Source organism: Simochromis diagramma, unplaced genomic scaffold, assembly GCF_900408965.1.
Source record: "Simochromis diagramma unplaced genomic scaffold, fSimDia1.1 OVJJ01000091.1, whole genome shotgun sequence".
NCBI classification, from domain to species: domain Eukaryota; kingdom Metazoa; phylum Chordata; class Actinopteri; order Cichliformes; family Cichlidae; genus Simochromis; species Simochromis diagramma.
The window spans coordinates 309,171-327,452 of NW_024386901.1; the positions used below are offsets into that span (position 1 = coordinate 309,171).

General features: G+C 41.8%; 1 long non-coding RNA gene and 1 pseudogene across 1 annotated transcript; one reads left to right on the forward strand and one right to left on the reverse strand.

Moving 5' to 3' along the window:
* Positions 1-806: 806 nt before the first annotated feature.
* Positions 807-10,037, reverse strand: LOC120735364 (annotated as a pseudogene).
* Positions 10,038-11,357: 1,320 nt separating this feature from the next.
* On the forward strand, positions 11,358-17,330 carry LOC120735420. The gene is made up of 2 exons (XR_005696245.1): positions 11,358-13,352; positions 15,023-17,330. It is a non-coding gene; the product is annotated as an uncharacterized LOC120735420 (long non-coding RNA).
* Positions 17,331-18,282: the final 952 nt, after the last annotated feature.

An 18,282-nucleotide genomic window follows, 5' to 3' on the forward strand; every position in this document is an offset into this window, starting at 1 on the left:
TTGGTTTATAACCCACAGAGAACAATACTATGTGACAAGAGATGAAGATGCAGGGCCTTAAGCAACAGTTATAAAGTGTTACTACCTATTCCATCTATTTTGCACTTGTAGCATACTGCAAATAAAAATCAGTAATAAAGTAAAAATGAAAAAATATAAAAAAGTTGAAAAACATTTATCTGAAAATGGATCATGTTGATCATCCATGTTGATTGATGAAAATATATAATTAACACCTCCATTTTTGAGAGCATTCTTTATTTACAGCATTTTTTTCTCACCTGCCTGAAACTTTTGCACAGTACTGTATATATATATATATATATATATATATATATATATATATATATATACACACACACACACACACACACACATATATATATATATATATATATATATATATATATATATATATATATATATATAGAGAGAGAGAGAGAGAGAGAGAGAGAGAGGTAGCAATTGATTAACTAAATTAACTAAATTATTTTTTGCGCTTACAACCCACAATAGTAAAAGATAACCTGTGACAAAAAAGAAGGAAAAATGTGAAACGCAGGCATATGAACTGCTTAGACTTCAAACATTACCAGCAACAGTTTAAGAAATTGTTTATCTTTGTTTTATGACCATTATGTTTTTCGTCTTGTTGTCAGTAGAAGGACAGAGATCAACGTTTATATAAATGTTGATCTCTGTCCTTCTATCTTGCATGTCAAATCAGAGATAAGAAACTCTTTTATCTAACTCACATTACAATGAAATCCCATACATTTGATAATGGTGCAGTAATACCAGTGTTGCTAAACCTGACACAACAACATCTTAATGTGTTTAAAAATTTCATTCATTTTGAGTCCATATATGATTGGATTTAAAAGAGGATGGAATAAAATTGACTGAAACGTCAATGTCAAGCGTAGAGTGTTTGATAGATCAGATTCCAGTCTAACTATAATTATATCAAAGAAAAAAAAACAGGAAAAGTTGATTAACACCAGCAAGTGGGGTAAACATGTCTTTAGAGCTTTTCTCCTTGTTTCTCTGCAACAACTGTAAGATATTCTTAGAATTCTGATATATGAAAAAAGTATGAAAAGCATTGGTAGAAAGGCAACATTTATCAGCATGACCACACCATATATAGATATTACAACCGAGGGCACACACTGAAGCCTGTAAAATGAATTGTTACAAAAAATTCCTGTTAGAGTAAATCTACAGAGTTTTATATTAAAATAAAGCACAAACATCTATGGGTACACTGAGGTTCATTACATGGAATATAAATGGAGCTGGCTCCAGAGTAAAGAGGTTAAAAATATTTAACCAACTCAAAAAACTCAAAAAACTACAGGCAGATGTTGTCCTTTTACAAGAGACCCACAGACCTCTTAGAGATTCGAATGAACTTAAAACACCTGAGTTTCCCAATGTGTTCTCAGCTTGTTATAATTCTAGACAAAGGGGAGTAGCAATTTTAATACATAAAAATATTAATTTCACAGTACTCGATACAGTTATAGATCCAGAGGGCAGATTCTTAATCATTAAACTATCTATACTTGATAAAAAGCTATGTATTGCAAGTGTATATGGTCCAAATGTTGATGATCCCTCATTCTTTCACGGTTTTTTCAGTGCACTCTCTGAACACTTAGATGGCACACTTGTTCTTGGAGGCGACCTCAACCTTGGACTAAATGAAGACATGGATAGGCTCAATACAGCGGGAACTCAGCGTAATTGGCAGTCCATAAATATAATCAAACAGTATATGAGCGACTTTGGTCTTTGCGATGCATGGCGCTCCCTTCACCCCACCAGTAAGGAATATACTTTTTTCTCACATGTCCATCACTCCTACTCTCGTCTGGATTATTTTTTGGTCAGCAGCTCACTGCTGAACGACATTTCAGACACTGAGATTCACCCTATAGCTGTCAGCGATCATGGTCCTGTATCTTTAACACTAATGCACAAGAATAATATTACGCCAAGAAAAAACTGGAGATTTAATATATCACTACTTAAAGATGAAGACTTTATTAAATATTTTAAAAAAGAGTGGACTTCATATTTGGACTATAATGACACTCCCGAAACATCAGCTTCTGTTCTATGGGAAGCAGGGAAAGCTGTGATGAGAGGTAAAATAATTTCTTTCTCATCACATAAAAAGAAAAAAGAAAACAAAAATATTCAGGAATTAGAAAAAAACATCAAATCACTAGAAGAAGCCTACGCGTCCCACCAAGATCAGGAAACATTGAACAAAATACGCAAAACAAAATTAGAATTAAATGAGATAATTGATAAAAAAACAAAATTCTTAGTACAAAGACTACGCCTACAAAATTATGAACATGGTAATAAATCCGGTCAATTTCTAGCAAACCAGCTAAAAATAAAGAAAGAAAAAACAACAATGTGCTGTTCAAGATTCATCTGGGAACACAATATATGATCCGATACAAATAAACAACATTTTCAGGGATTTCTATAAAACGTTGTATTCACCACAAATAAACCCATCTAAAAAAGAAATTGATCAGTTTTTGGACAACATAACTCTTCCAAAATTATTGGACACTCAAGCAATGGCACTGGATTCACCACTGACACCAGGTGAACTCCAGGAAGCTCTGATAAGTATGCCCAATAATAAGGCTCCAGGTCCAGACGGTTTTCCTGCAGAATTCTACAAAGAATTCTGGTCGATTCTAGCACCAGTTTTCTACAGAACGTTGTTGGAAATTAAAGAAAAGGGCAGACTTCCATCAAATATGAATTCTGCAAACATTAATCTCCTGCTAAAACCAGGCAAAGACCCTGTATATCCCTCAAGCTATCGTCCAATATCCCTTATAAATGTAGACCTTAAAATAATCTGCAAAGCTCTCTCAAAGAGACTGGAGAAAATAACCCCCCTCTTAATTCATCCTGACCAAACTGGTTTCATAAAAGGTAGGCACTCATCAACAAATACACGTAGATTACTTAATTTGATAGACTACTCATACAGTAAAAACCTAGAAACTACAATATTCTCTTTAGACGCAGAAAAAGCATTTGACAGAGTTAACTGGAAATTTCTATTTGCAACTTTACACAAATTTGGTTTTGGATCCTCTTTCATAAACTGGTTAAAAATATTATATAATTCCCCAACAGCTTGTGTTAGAACAAATGACCAGACATCCTCCAGCTTCTGTCTCTTGAGGGGCACCAGGCAGGGATGCCCACTCTCCCCTTCACTGTTTGCAATTTTTATTGAACCACTAGCAGCAGCAATTAGACAGAATTCAGTAATTAAGGGCATAAAATGCAAGAGCGTGGAACATAAAATCAGCCTTTATGCGGATGATGTGTTACTCTTTCTCCAAGATTCACAAACCAATATCTCTGGGGTGATTGAATTGATAAACTCTTTTGCAAGAATATCAGATTACTCAATTAACTGGTCAAAATCTACAGTTCTACCGATTAATTGCTCCCTCCATAATTCCTCTTCTACACCACTGCAATCGGGAAATATAAAATATTTAGGTATTAATGTTTCTCCCAAGCTTGCAGATCTAACTAAATTAAACCATATCCCACTTTTAAAGAAGGTAGAAGATGATCTGGCTAGATGGAAATGTATACCCATATCACTCATGGGAAGGGTTGCCGCTATAAAAATGATGGTCTTACCAAAAATAAATTATTTATTCTCAATGATCCCAACTAAACCGCCACAAGATTGGTTCAGATCTCTAGATTCATGTATGTCCAAATTCCTTTGGAAAAATAAACCCCCACGTATAAGCTTAAAAACACTACAAAAGACCAAGGATAAAGGAGGACTAGAACTGCCTAACTTTCAGCACTACTTCTTAGCCAACAGGCTTCAGTTTATCTCAGGATGGCTAAAACATACCCTCTTAGATGAACCTTGGCTAGATGTAGAACAAGCACTTTGCAATAATCTAGAGATCTCAGACCTACCATTTATCAGCTCAAACATCCAACGACATGAATGCTTTAAAAGCATCAACATCAGCTCTTCTCTGACAGCATGGTGGGAGTTTCTAAAATTGACGGCATCTTCATTAATCCCATGCAAACGTACACCTATCTGGAACAACCCTGACATATTACAAAACAATAATATGATAAACTTTTCAGATTGGAGTGGTAAAGGAATCAAATATTTAGAACATATACTAGAAGGAACAGAATTTATTTCATTTGACGGACTAGTTACACAATATGGGATCAACAAGAAAAGATTTTTAGAATATCAACAAATTAAATCCATAGTAAAAAAGAAATTTAAACCGGGTCAAGTTGAACTACAAACACCACCAAGTGTGGTTCAATTTCTTACTCTTAAAACCCCCAAATTACTATCCAAAATATACAGAATGCTTTCTGAAACAGATGAATCAATATCACTTCCTATTGCAAAATGGGAAGCGGATTAATCAGTTAACTTAGACCTAAACTTCTGGTCTCAGATTTGCTTAAAAACCTTTCATCTAATTAGAAATCCCAGTCTTCAATTAATTCAATACAAAATATTACATAGAGTGCACTATACAGGTCATCGGATGTTCAAGATGGGCCTTACGTCTACCAACAACTGCTCACACTGCCAAACCAATTCACCGGACAATTATATCCACGCTCTTTGGTTCTGTCCACCAGTTCAGAAGTTTTGGCGCGAGATATGTGAAGACTTATCGAAGTGTCTGAAATGTAACATTCCAACTTCCCCCTTAGTGTGTTTGTTGGGCAGCTTAGATAATGTCACTTCAGAAAAGAATATCGTCCATATGGTTTTCACTGCCCTATGCATAGCCAAGAAAACAGTCCTCATGAACTGGAAAAATAAAAATAATCTTAATTCTAACCAATATAGAAATTATCTATTAGATTACATTAGTCTTGATACAGCCTCTGCCACCACATCAGATCAATTGCTCTGGGCTCCTTTGATCAGCTCCATCACCTAGTGGGGGTGGGGGGTCATAGTTTGGTCCCGCCTTCACTGTTGTGATTGGTGTGGGGGTAGGGACAGGCTTAGGGCGTCGGGGGGTTCCCCGGAGGAATCTTCCTTGGGGGACTCAACCCGGGGTAGCGGTCATGTCCGGTTAGGGGCTCTGTTGGCTCTCAGGTGACTGTTTCCTCGCGGCTGCATGCAGCGGGGCTAGGGGAGGGTCTGTGCTGACGGACGTGGGTTACTGACCTGGTAGCCTGGCTGCCCCTGGGTGGGTCCGGGATGGGCGTGAGGTTCTGGGGGCGCTCCGTCTCTGGGCTGGGGCCCGGGCCGGGCCTCGGGGGCTTGGGTCCTGGTTGGTGTGTTGCCGGGGTTGTGGGCGGGTGGGTGCATGGGGGCCCAGCCCTGGAGCAGGGTGCCGCCGGTGCATCGAGCCACCTGGGGGGCTCTTCAACTGGTGGGGAAGATTGTCACATCTCGCAGGAGCTTTCCTCTCCTCAGGGGCTCTCTCTGCAGGAGGGGGAGACACAGGAGAGGTGGAGGAAGATCTCAGCCTGGGTGTTTATTGTCTTATGTAGTCTGGAAGATGAGTGGATGGTGGGGTGGGTGCAGTTTTCTCTGTGGTGGGGTTGGGTGGACTGTCCCGGGCTCTGTGGGGCCGGGAGGCGCTGCTGCGCTGGGCCCCGGTCTGGATGGGCCTGGGCCCCCTTTCCCTGGCGGGTCGCGGAGTATGGGGGTGCCTACTGGGGTCAGCGGGGGAGCTGGCCCCAGGGAGGGGTCACTTGCCCCTCCCTTCCTTCCCTCCCCATCTCCAGCTGCCTCCCTCTTCCCGCTCCACCACAACCACCCACACATGCAGGACCTTGGAGTAGGGGTATGTCACCAGGGTGCAGAGGAGGCTACCACCCCCCCTTTCCCCTTCTGGCTGCCTCTGCCTCAATTTTATCCCACAACTTAGACATTCACATTACTCACACTCTCATTACACATACATATAGGATCTTGGGGGTGGGCACGATACACGGAATCCAAAGTACCATCAGGGTGTACACCCCACCCCTGGCGTCGTTGCCCACCTCTCAATGTTAAATACACGTAGACATTGAGGGCTAGCAGGAGGGACCATGCGCTTACCTGCTGCTCTCTGGCAGGTAGCTCCATGCCCTCCTGGGTTTTAAATGCACCTTAGAACACACATGCATCAACACTACAATGAGCGGGTGGAGGGAGGTTTGGAGTCTTCTCTCACCCCCATTCTCTGCGACCTGCTGGAGCGGGGGGGGCTAGGAGGAGGAGTTGGCCGTCCGACTGCGGTCTGGAGTGTGGGGCCTCCCTGCTGCTGCGGAGTCGGGGCGGTCTGCCTCCCCCCACCGCAGGGAAAAGGGTAACACCACCTGGGTCTGGGTGCAGTTCCCCCCTCCAGGGGCAAGGGTACCTAGACCCGGTTTGTAGAGTACGCTTGGGGAGTGTGATCGTGTGTACAGCGTCTCTTTATGTCTGTCTCCACGTTGGTTGAGTGTGGAGTAAGTGCATATGAGAGCATGAGGGTGGGAATGGATGTTTGTATATGTGTGTGCCTGTATTTCTGTGTCTATATGTCAGGTTGGGTGTCAGGCGCCACCTCTCTGGGGACATCTTAGGCCCTCCAAGGTTAGGAGGCCTATCTCCCCCTACCACCACTTCCCCTGCCAGTGGCGGACTCCCTCAGACATCGGTGCGTTGGTGGTTCTTTGTGTCCGGGGATGGGCGTCCAGTTACACACCGGCTCACTCCTTGGCGGCCGCTTATCGGGGCCTGGAGCCTGGGGCTCGCTCGGGCCACTCCGGAGGTGGGGTGCCCCCGGCCTCTCGGCCTGGGGCTCGGTCACTCAGGCACGGCTGGCTGCCGGCGGAGCTCACAGGCGCGTCACTGCAACTCCCCCTGGCTTCTGCTCCGCGGCTGCTGAGTGAGCCCTCATCTGGGGCTCTCCTCAGCTCTTTCTGGGACAGTGGCGCGGCTGCCCCTCTGTTGGTCTTCCTTGGTCTCTTGTGTTCTGGGGGCCTCTGGATGTCTGGAGTTTTGATCTCCTCCATACCTGCTTCATACCCTGGAGGACGGGGCTGTGGCCCCCCCACACCCTCTAGCAGATCATTACATGAAGGAACCTTTTAAAAAAAACAAACAAAAAAAAACAAGCGCGTCCATGCTCACAGGTGTACACACGGGTGATCACACCCACAAACTACACCCTTTTTGGCTCCTACCTCAAAGCACACTGTGTTCTGTTGATCTTATGTGCTGCACAATAATGTTTAACATTTAGTATTTACTGTCATATTCCCATATATCATTGTGATGTTGTTTATTCTATTACTCTTGTTCTCTTCTGCTTGTTTTCTTTTTTCTTTCTCAGCAGGTGATCCAGGTGATTGATATATGCATTTTTTTTTCTTCTTTTTTTTTCTGCTCATTCTGTTGGTTTTTGTCTTTTGCCCTTCTCCCCGTCCCTCTTCTCAGCTGTTTCTATTTCCCTCTTTCTTTCTCCCCTTCTTTCCCCCAGTCAAGTCTGTCCCGTACTCAGTAAGTGAAAATAAAATGAACAATAAAAGGTGAATCAAATGGACCATTACGGCAAAGCTGGGATGGTCAATTTGGTAAAGTAAATCCGTTGGGCATCTTTCTTTGCCTTTAGACAACAATTCTGATGGCAAAAGAGCCAAACGGGACAGGCAAAATAAATAAATAAATAAATAAAGCACAAATGACACTGCAATCTCAAATGCAGGTATAAGCCAAGCTAAAATCACACAGATATATATAGTTATTCTGTTCATAATAACTGGATATTGCAGGGGTTTGCATATAGACACATACCTGTCATATGCCATTGCTGCCAACAGTAAAAACTCTGACCCAGCTGAGGTGTAATATGAGAATCCTTGGAAGAGACAGAGTGGATACGATATAGTCTGTTTTTCAGACAAAACATCAGATAAGAGCTTTGGATAGATAATCATGCTGTAAAGAACAGAGTTGATTAACAAAGCTGCAATAAAAATATACATTGGCTCATGAAGGTTTTTGCAAGTCCAAATAAGGTACACTATAGTGGAATTAAAGCAGAGTATCAGAATATAATGTGAATATAACCACAAAATAAAGATATCTGTATTTGTGCAATTCTGCAAACCCACCAAGAGTTAACAATGTTACATTTAATTCAACATCCATTAAATAAACAATGCTTTAAAGTACTGTAGTAATATATTTCCTGCACTGAACTAAGAAGGTAAGTAATTGTCTCTGTTTTGTGGCTTTGTTTTATCAGAAAACCTTCCATCCTCTATGGGACTCATTATGTTCTCTACTAACATGTAAACAACTTCAGGGAATCAGACGAATTGATGTTTATAGCCCTATGCACTTCATTGTGTTTGCCCATCAATTTTTTTTAAACCCCTGGAAGTAGTATAGGATTAGTATAAAAGCAAAAAAGCCACGGAAACCACTACTGCCTTCACACTACATTTTCTCAAGTCTCAAGGTTATCACGTTCATTCATCCTCATGTTGTTAACACTTGATATAGCTATAGCTATCACTACAGTCATCTCCCTCTGCTTGTCCACCACTATTGCATCTGGTTGGATAGATATCACCAGTTTGTCTGTCTATATCAGGAAGCCCCAGACTTAGCTTGGTCATTTTCAGCTACCTTGGGTGATGACCTCTGGACTTCAAGGACATATGCTGCACAAATGTTAATTGATATACTTCTGGCCACCTGGTTATGGTGTTCTACTGTATGTGTGTCCTGCCTGCTAGCATCTTGCACTGTACTCTTATGTGCTGGAGTGTTTCAGAGGCATCTTACCCGGTGTGGTAGAACTAAGTTTTTATGGATCTTATGCTTAGAGCTTGTTCCTGTGCTGCCATGATTCATACCTCGGTGTTTTGTCTTTCAGCCCAGCCACTGATAGGAGTTCTGGATGTCAGCCATGTCTTCTATCTGCCGGTGGTACATACTGTGCAGGGATCTGTCCTCCCATGATTGTTCGTCTCCTTGCTCCTCTTCTTTCTCAGGTTTCTGCAGGTGTTGATTGCCCAGGTATTGTTCTTCTCATTCAGCTCCTTACAACTTGCCTTAATCTTTGCAAATATTTGGTTGTTGCAGATTTCCTCATGGCCTCTTTAACCCTCTCAGGCTCAAATTAAGTTTTAGTTACAGGACAAATATGATATTTGGGGAAAATTATCATATGGGGTAGTACAATAGAATCCTGACTTTTTTTTTAGTGAGACCTTCACATGCAAGGAGTTCTGGGATGTTGCGGATTTACAACATTGGCCCGGTGTGGTAAATTGACACTGAAGACTGAATATGATATGAACATTAACTTTATTTGTATACAACTTTTCAAAACAATGTAACAAAGTGCTTTTCAGTAGCAGAACAACAACAAAAACAATATGGGATCCAAATCCAAAATCTCAAATCCTCATTGAGTAGGCCATGTTGGCATGTCACTTTGTGGTGTGGTACTCCAAGAAACAGTTTTTGTCTTTCGTAAAGCACAGAAGTACTTTGCACTTCAGGCAGGTTATTTTCATGTAGCCATTCTTGCACAGTCTGCAACGTCCACGTTTCTCAGCATGAATCGGAAAAATGATTGCATCGGTCGAGTCTGACGTCAACCGATGGTGCAACGATCCGCTGAAGTGGAGGTGGAGGTGGGGCAGCTTGATGGGATGTTGGATCATCTTCCAATGACGGTCGTCCTCTTTTCCTGCTGTTCAAGTCACAAACATGTCTGCTAAGTCTACTCCTCCCATATTGTGGTTGTACACCTTGACAATGTGGGGTCTGTCCACTTCCACATATTCCTTCTTCTCTTTCGACCACCTTCTGCATCTCTCAACAGGTTCAGGGCCAATGAAGGATGATGCCAGTAAAACTGCCTTGTTATCATACCACTTCACGATGGACTTCCCACTTGTCTTTTCATATTTCACTTCATACGCACCACGCCCATCCTTTGAGAGTTCCTTGTCACTTTTGAGGGTACATCCACGGAGACGGTTACGATTGATGGTAGAAGCTGTTAGAATTCCCATTTTCTTCAGTTCCACAACGAGTTCAGGGGAAGTGAACCAGTTGTCGAAGAAGCACTTGTAGTTTAGACCTTTTGGAACTTCTGACACGAGACGAAGCACAACTTCTCCGGCAACACCAAGTCCACGCTCATTGGTCACAGTCCCTTTTCCAGTGTATACTTCAAAGTCATAGACTAGTCCAGTGACACCTGCACGAGTAAAGACCTTGATTCCCCATTTTTGCGGCTTTTTCTTGATATACTGTTTCATTCCAATCTTTCCTTTGAAGGGGATCATCAGCTCATCAATGGAGTGGTTCTCTTCTGGTTCAACCTTCAAACAGTTGGCACGGACTTTCTCGAGTACTGGTCGTACCAGTGTTGGGGAGTAACGGAATACATGTACCGCCGTTACGCATTTAAAATACAAAATATGAGTAACTGTATTCCGTTACAGTTACCGTTTAAAAGTGGTATTTAGAATACAGTTACTTTGTTGAAATAAATGGATTACACAGCGGTATTTTCCTGCTTCATATTGTCACGGGTCAGGACTGTTTGGGTTTTGTTTGACAGCTATGTTCCGTTTTTCCAGGCGGCAGCGTTACGGTTGCCGTGGTTACAGGGTGACGCGCGCTCTCTCTGCGACTGTGTGTTTCCTGGGTGAGAGAGCGCCTTTTTGTTGTTGTTGTTGTTGTGCTAAGCTAAAAGGTAGAGTGTTACAGGCATAGCCCTAAAGAATGTAGCCTCATGGGCAGTGTAGTCCGTGCTGCAGGGAGAATGGACTGCCATACCCGTTATGTGTCTGTGAGCGCGAGGAGGGAGGAAAAGGAGAGTGGAAAAGTATGAGTTGTCTTTGAGCAGAAACGGGAGCTGGAAGCATGTAAATATAATACTAACCACTGCAGCCAAGAAGAGTGCCTGACGAGCCCAGTTGTAAGTAAGCTATTAAGACTCGGCTGTACACTGTGTTCGTGTTTTCCTCCAAAACAATAAGTTCCGTTGGAGCAGCCTTTCAACGCCTCTCTCTGTCTCTCGCCAGCAAACTTGACCCAGACAACAAAGTAAAGCTATTTTTCGGCTATGAGCCCGACACGGAACCCGACGTATTAGCCAGAGGTCCCTTTACTATGGTTCGGAGCCGCGGACCTTCAGTAATAGTAATAAATCACATTCATGTAGTTGTAAAAAGCATGATAATATATTAAGTAATCCAAAGTATTCAGAATATGTTACTCTCATTGAGTAACATAACGGAATACGTTACAAAATACATTTTGGGGCATGTATTCTGTAATCTGTAGTGGAATACATTTTTTTTTTCCTCAGATATTTTTATTAAATTTTCTGCATCCATTTTTACAAAAGACAAATTGAACAATATGCCGTTTTCTTTTTGAAGAACATAAAACAATATGAAACATACACTCCCACCTCATAATTATAGGAGTACCAGTAGGTGTACAAAAAGAAAAAAGAAAGGATCCAATCTAATAATACGAATCGTAAATCCTGGAGTACAAGGTAGCAGTTCCTGAGTGTACAAGAGAGATGTGGAGAGTTTCAGAACCCACACCCCCACACAGACACAGAAAAAACAAACAAACCAAAAAAATAAACCAAAAAAAACCATAATGAGTGGTCAGCTTAATTGTAGAGATAAGTCAAATCTGTAAGAGAAAAGAAATATGTATAAAGTAGGTAAATAAATGCCATCATAAAGCGCAGGCACAATAGAGTCCGTATAGTTAAACGTTAGATAAAATAAAATAGAATAAAGTCTGAGCTGGCTAATTGGGAGCGTTGTGGGACCGCAAAGTCTGAACATGGTCAAAAAAGGGTTGCCAGATCTTAAGAAATTTGGCCATAGACCCACGCAGGGTGAATTTAATCTTTTCGAATTTGCTAAAATGCAAAGCATCTCTGATCCAGATTTCCCAGGATGGGGGAGAAGGGGACTTCCAACATAACAATATTCTGCATCTTGCCAATAAGGTGAGAAATGCTACCAGATCTGCTTGGGGTGTCGGCAAGACAACTGTATCAGGAAGAACCCCAAACAAAGCAGTTAAGGGCACAGGTTGGAGGGTTAGTTGGATGATCTTTGATAAAGTCAGAAAAATATTAATCAAGTATTGTTTGAGGGATGGGCATGACCAAAACATATGTATTAGAGAGGCAGGTGTTTGATGACAACGGTCGCAATCAGGGCTAAGGTTGAGGTATATTTGAGCTAGTCTGGCTTTAGTCCAGTGTATGCGGTGCAAAATCTTACATTGAATCAACCCGTGTTTGGCACATAATGAGGAGCCATGGACCCGGTAAAGAATTTTATCCCAAAAGTCATTCTGAATCACACATCCCAAATCCTGCTCCCATGCCATTTTAATAGCCGAGGTTGAGGAGTTGCCAAAGGAACATATTCTCCCATACAGACAAGAGATCAGGCCCTGTGATGAAGGGGGAGGTGATAGAAGGTTATCAAAGTCATGACAAGGAGGTCTAGATGGGAACTGGGAAGATTTCTCCTTAACAAAACTCCGGATTTGTAAGTAGCGAAAAAAGTGACTTTTTGGAAGGCCAAATTTCAATGAGAGCTGTTCAAAGGAGGCAAATTTATTCTGAATATACAGATCAGAAAAAGACCTGATACCCAAGGAGGCCCACAAATAAAAAGCACCATCAACTAACGAAGGCTGAAAAGAGGGATTTTTCAAAGTGGGTGACTGAAGGGAAAAAAAGGTCAACTTAAAATAACGACAAAATTGATACCATATTTTCAAGGTAACTTTGACAATAGAGTTATTATAAAAACCTGCACTCGAAGGCTGCTTTTGGGCATAAATCGGGGCTGGTAAAGAGGATAAGGCACAAGAAGAAATCTCCAAGCTCAGCCACGCCGGGGCATTATTCATGCCCCCCCCCCCGAAGCCAGTACCTGAGAATACGAATATTACATGCCCAATAATAGAACATAAGGTTTGGTAAAGGCATTCCCCCCATCTTTTTCGGTCTTTGAAGATATGTCTTGCGTATTCTAGGGGATTTTTTTGGTCCAAATGAACCCAGAGAGAATCTTGTCTAATTTAACAAAAAAGGAAATTGGGATAAATACAGGGACACACTGAAAAAGAAAATAAAATCTTGGGAGGATGTTCATTTTAATTGTATTTATGCGCCCTGCTACAGACAGATGGAGTAGAGACCATCTGTCCAAATCCTGCCTAACTTTCTCCACAAGTGGGTCGAAATTAAGCTTGAAAAGAGTATGAAATTGACTTGTAATTTTAACCCGTAAATATTAGGGGTGCAACGATATTCGTATCGATATTGAACCGTTCGATACAGTGCTTTCGGTTCGGTACGCATATGTATCGAACAATACAACATTTGTAATTTATTTTATCAATTTTCCTTCTGACGATGCTGTCTGTGTTGAGCGCTCAGTGAATCTGTGTTCGACTACTCCGCCTAGGCTGCACTGTCGAGCTCAACACAGACAGCATAGTCAGAAGGAAGAGCGCAGGGCAAGCTAGCGAGACAGAAGTTAAGCTCTACTTGCAACAGGCAAATTGAACCTCATTCAGATCTGGCGTTTGGAATTATTTTGGTTTTCATGTGACGTATGACCCTGAAGGTAAGCGAGTCATGGACTAAAGTAAAACAGTATGTTGGATGTGCCATGCAATGCTCAATTACATTGGTGTGAACTAGTGTGTTAGCGCAGTTAGCTCGTTAACGTGTTTGCCGTCTAGCCCCATGCACGGAGCGATCGGCGGTAGCTCGTTAACGGAGATTTGCCGTGTTGTGGCGTTAAGGTCATTTCAACGAGATTAACCTGAAAGCACTAGTGGGAACACAACGAATATGACTGCACATTTACGCCGACATCATCCTAGTGCAAAGACAAGTGGAAGCAGACAAAAAAAAGCAAGCATGCTACTAACTTTAGCCGAGTCATTTAGACAGCTGTTAGCACATGATTCTCCTTATGCTGCTGAGAATATAGCCCAGAAGAAGCGGATAGTATAGCTTTTATTTTGGAAAGAGCCATTTCTCTGTAATAAACTCTCTTTTTCCAAAGATGAGTGATTCCTCAATCAGATACAGGGCTTGCAATATCGCTAGCCCGACGTCCTGGAGCTAGCGATTTTTTCAGTCGGGCTACCAAAATCTATCTCTTCCCTGCCCGTCGGGCTATTGTAGGAAAAATATATGTCAATGCTTTTGCATTCTTTCAGAAATGTAGCTGGGTAATTATGTCATTGGCATTGGTGAGCCACTGTCAATATGTGACATATTGTAATCGCGTTTGAATTTGCGCTTGTTTTTTTGCTTTCACTTTGCAATCATCCGAACTGTGTATAGAGAGCGACAGCACTGATCTGTGAGTGATGATAATTTGTGCACCAATTTCTCTGACATCGTCTTATTAATCGTTAGCTTACTATGCAAACATGACAAGTGAAATCTCCCGCAGCAAGCTTAAACATGTGAGAGGTTGATCGCGCAGAGAATCGCTGAGCTTATGTGAGTGCATGTGTAAAAGCATTTCAGTTCTGCTGAGCCAAATAAGACAGGTCAGGGTGAAGTGACAGCCAAAGAAAAGCTTACCACAAAACGGAGAAGTTATGACAAATCAGACTATAAGGCAAAAAGAAAGTGCAGCTTTATGGTTTCATGGACAAAAGAATTTCTGTGGCTGCAATATGATGAGCTAAATAACCAGGGCTGCACATAAGTGGTCCGCAGGTGTGCATTCGCTGTCAAAATAAAAAACACGCACAAGGGTTAGGGTTAAATTTAAAAACTGTACTTTTGAGTTAAAATATATATTTATAATTTTAATAAATGACAAATTAAAAATGCATGAACATTTTTTTGTATCAAAATAATATCGAACCGTGACACCAAAGTATCGAACCGAACCGAACCGTGAATTTTGTGTATCGTTGCACCCCTAGTAAATATGTAAAGTTGTCCGATACAACTCGAAAAGGCAGTGCTGTAGACTGATATTTCTGTGCAGCAGCATTCAGAGGGAACAGTTCACTCTTGGCGAGATTCAGCTTATAGCCAGAAATAAGGCTAAACTGTTCAAGTATTGAGAGCACCAAAGGAAATGAGGATGCTGGTTTTGAGATGTAAAGAAGCAAATCATCTGCGTATAAGGAGACCCTTTGTTCCATAACATTTCTAGTAACCCCGGTGATACCTGGGTTTGATCTCAGCGATATGGCCAGGGGCTCAATTGCAATTGCAAAGAGCAACGGCGACATGGGACAGCCCTGCCTAGACCCCCAAAACAGAGGAAAAAAGTCAGAACATGTGCCATTTGTTTTGACGGCGGCAAGCGGTGAAGTATAAAGAAGTTTCAACCAGGAGATGATTATTTTACCAAAGCCAAATTTCTCCAAAACATAAAAAAGGTATCCCCACTCGACCCTGTCAAAAGCCTTCTCAGCATCTAAACTGATCACAAACTCAGGGCTGTTGGAGTCTGAGGGATTGTAAAGAACATTAAACAAACGTCTAAGGTTAGAGAAGGCATATCTCCCTTTAATAAATCCTGTTTGATCCGGGTTAATTACAGATGGCAAGACTGCTTCCACACGCATCGCTAAAAGTTTAGCAAGGATTTTATAGTCCACATTTAACAAAGAAATGGGACGGTATGAGCCACATTGTAATGGATCCTTATCCTTTTTTAAGATCAAGGATATAGATGCCTGCAGTAGAGAGGGTGGGAGGGATCCAACTTCCAGTGAATGCTTATACATATTTATCATGAGCGGGGCCAGTTTAGGCATAAATTTACGATAGAACGCAGGAAACCCATCCTGTCCGGGAGACTTAGAACACTGCAATTTGCTGATAGCTTGCAGGATCTCTTCTACAGTTATTGGTCCCTCCAGCCGAAGACTGTGTGTTTGATCAATTGATGGGAGCTTAAGATGATTGAAAAAGGAGTCCAAAGCCTCAGTGCTAAATGCACACTCAGACGCATAAAGAGTTGAATAAAAGTCCGGAAATTGGTCATTAATTATTTTAGGATCCGTAGAAACACTGCTTGATGTCTGAATCCGAGGAATGGAATGTGCAGCTGTTGCACTACGAAGCTGATGGGAAAGCAGTTTACTGGCCTTATCCCCATACTCATACTGGGAGTACTGACACTTCAGCAGCATCTCTTCAGCCCGAGCAGAGGACAGGTGATCAAACTCAGTCTGCAAAGACAGCCTGTTATTATAGACCCTTCCGGGCAGACAGCATACAACTCATCTAATTGCGATATGCGTGTTATGAGCTCGGGCAACTTTGCTTTCCTTTGATTTGCCTCAAAACCAGCATAAGATATAATATGTCCCCTGATAAAAGCCTTAAACGTTTCCCACAAAATGGAGGGTGATATTCCTGGTGTAATGTTTGTCTCTATAAATAAGTCTATCTTGGAAGTCACAAATGTGATAAACTTATCGTGTGACAGCAAGCGTGTGTTCAAACGCCATGGAGCTGGTGTAGAACTTTGGCCCACTGCCAAATCTAGAGTCAATGGAGCATGATCTGAAATGACAATGGCACTATGAGAGCAAGAGCGAATCTGTGAAGTAAGTCGACTGTCCAATAGAAAGTAATCAATACGAGTGTATGTATGATGAACAGGGGAGAAAAAGGTGTACTCCTTACGTGTGGGGTTGAGAAAACGCCAGGCATTAATAACAGAAAATTCTTCAAGGAACATATTAATAATTTTGGAAGAGTTGGATTGCCTACCAGGCTTATTTGAGGATCAATCCAGCGGCCCGAGCCAACAATTAAAATCGCCACTAAGAACCAAATAGTGGGAAGACAAGTCAGGAATTTTAGTGAAAAAAGTGCTAAAAAAATTTTGATCGTCCCAATTGGGAGCATAGACGTTGGCAAAAATGAATTTAGTGTTCAAAATACGACAAATATGATTTGTGTATTAAAATAGCAGATCCACGAGCTTTGGATTTAAATGTAGAGTAATAGAGTTGGCCCACCCACCCCTTACGAAGTCTAAAATGATCTGAAATTTTTAGGTGTGTTTCTTGTAAAAACACAACCTGGGCGCCCAAAAATTGCAAATAATGGAGGACCTTACTCCTTTTAATAGGTTGGTTCAGACCTTTATAATTCCAGCTACAGAACTTAAACGAGTGACCTGCTTGTTGATTATTAATATTTAATTGCGATACCATGTTAGAACATAGATTGAAAAAAACAAAAGCTGACCAATGAAAAACACAGGAAAAACAAAGTCAGTGTACAGAACAGTACAACATAAAAAACAAAGAACACCCAAACTTCCCCCTAAATGCTGAAGCATCTTCCCAAACAAGATGCACGCACCCCCCACCAAACACACCCCTGAGCACTTCCTCCCATCCATTTGAAGTCCCAGTTGAGTTCAAGCTCCATGCAATACAAGACAGAGACAAATCAACAATTGAATTAAAACATATTAGAACAAGACACATCCTATAAATCAAGCTCACCTCAAATAAGCATAAGTATGTTACTTAAAAAAACTACAATAAGATACAATAAAAAATAAAAAACAGTGAAGAAAGAGAAAAAAAATAGAATAAAATATTTCACAGAAATTAACCAAGATGGACATATCAGCCCAATGGGCTAAGACACTTATGTGCCCTGAGAGGCAGGGCCCCCCAGGATCTTATTGGCAAAGTCTTTGGCAGATGCAGGATCAGTAAACTTACGTACAACTCCATCTGGAAGTGTCACCCTCAGTTACGCAGGATAGAACAGGCCGAACTTGATCCCAGGACAAGAGTGCAGAAGGCGCTTGACACCAGTAAACTGTGAACGTTTTTTAGCCACTGCAGGTGTGAAGTCTGGAAAGATGGAGAGCCTTCTGCCCTGGTAAAGTAGAGGAGAGTTTGCCCCTGCAAGACGTAGCAGCTGTTCCTTGACATGGAAGTAGTGGACTCTAATGAGCAGTGGGCGAGGAGGCGCTCCCTCTCCGGGCTTTGGTCCAAGGGATCTGTGAACCCGATCCAACAGAGGTGCTTCATTCAGTTTCAGAAGATCTTGCAGGAGATGGGAAATAAACTCCCTAGGGTTAGAAGTCTCCAAACCCTCGGGGATGCCAATAAGGTGAATATTATTGCGCCTTGACCTTCCTTCTAGATCCTCACATTTAGCTTGCAGTTGTCTGACCTCCTCCGTCAGGACACTT